The sequence below is a fragment of the Danio rerio genome, chromosome 7, assembly GCF_049306965.1.
Source record: "Danio rerio strain Tuebingen ecotype United States chromosome 7, GRCz12tu, whole genome shotgun sequence".
NCBI classification, from domain to species: Eukaryota; Metazoa; Chordata; class Actinopteri; order Cypriniformes; family Danionidae; genus Danio; species Danio rerio.
In genome coordinates this window covers 48,597,501-48,598,694 of record NC_133182.1, presented here as the reverse complement: position 1 = coordinate 48,598,694, position 1,194 = coordinate 48,597,501, and the positions used below count along the sequence as shown (strand labels likewise).

At 28.8% G+C, this 1,194-nt stretch overlaps 1 long non-coding RNA gene across 1 annotated transcript in view; it reads right to left on the bottom strand.

The window, feature by feature from the left end:
* Positions 1-230: 230 nt before the first annotated feature.
* The window catches only part of LOC103911415 (uncharacterized), a 19,466-nt gene continuing 18,502 nt past the window's right edge, over positions 231-1,194 (bottom strand). Inside the window, exon 3 of the long non-coding RNA XR_662195.5 lies at positions 231-1,097. This is a non-coding gene — a long non-coding RNA (uncharacterized lncRNA). The remainder of the gene's footprint in view (positions 1,098-1,194) is intronic.

Below are 1,194 nucleotides of genomic sequence, written 5' to 3'. Positions count from 1 at the left end.
TGATACTGATATTTTGATTATATAATTTAAATTGAGCTAAATAAATATTCTTTTTGATTATACTTCTCCTTGTCGTCTCCCTCATTATGTTACATCCTTGAGCCAGGTGTAACAATTAAGAAATGAAAAAAATTATACTTTAATAATAATATTAATAATATGAATGATGACAATTATTATTATCATCATTATTATTATTAAGTAGGATTTTGTTTATTTTTTTATTTTTTGGAAAAATCTACTTTTACAATTTGACACATGTAAACTAGTGCAGAAATGTTCTAACCAACAGGCCCTCGTCATATACAGTACAAATAGTTAATAAATTACCCACTCTAAATTAAAAGTATTAACGTATGCTGTTTTTTTTTGTTTGTTTGTTTTCACAAGCTTTGGAGACGTAAATAATGTAACATAAACATAAATTCAGCTTTTAAATAATAGTTTACCTATAGCTTTCACCATGAGCCACGGCTGTTTTCAAAATGACATCAATGTTTTCAAAGTGCACTGTGAAAGTGACAAATGAAATTAACAAACTTTGTTTGTAACGACACAACTTGCGACCTTAGTTGGCTAACAAGGGTTTTCAGAAACCCATCCCAGATCATATCACTGATTCCTTAGTTGTTACAAAGTGGATTTGGAGAATGTAATTTATTTACTTCATAACTGACAAAATACGATAAAAATAAACAAAATAAAAATCATCAAAACTGTATAATATATGTAGGCCTATATATTAATAATAATTAAAACTGCTTTTATTCAAGCCAAAATAAAACAAATAAGACTTTCTCCTGGAGAAAATAAATATTATAGAAAATACTTTAAAACTTTCCTTAATTCGTTAAATTTTACTTGAGAAACATATGCATTTTTGCTCAATTGTGCCAATTGTTACAAAATGTAATGGATGAAAGTGAGATTTGACAGATTTTGGATTTAGCACATGGATGGGAGATTCATCTCTAGGAAAGAGTGAATGCATGAATATGGACAGCAAGACTGTAAATGTGATGTGTTTTGGCACTGACCTGAATTTAGAAAACCATACACAAGAGTGATGCATCTGACTCCGCAGGATACTCACTTCTCTGAGAAAAAGAAAACACAGGACAGTTCAGATAACGTCAAAACGTGTTTAGACTTTTTGTGTTATTTGTATAATTTTAAATGTCTTGAAAATGTGTA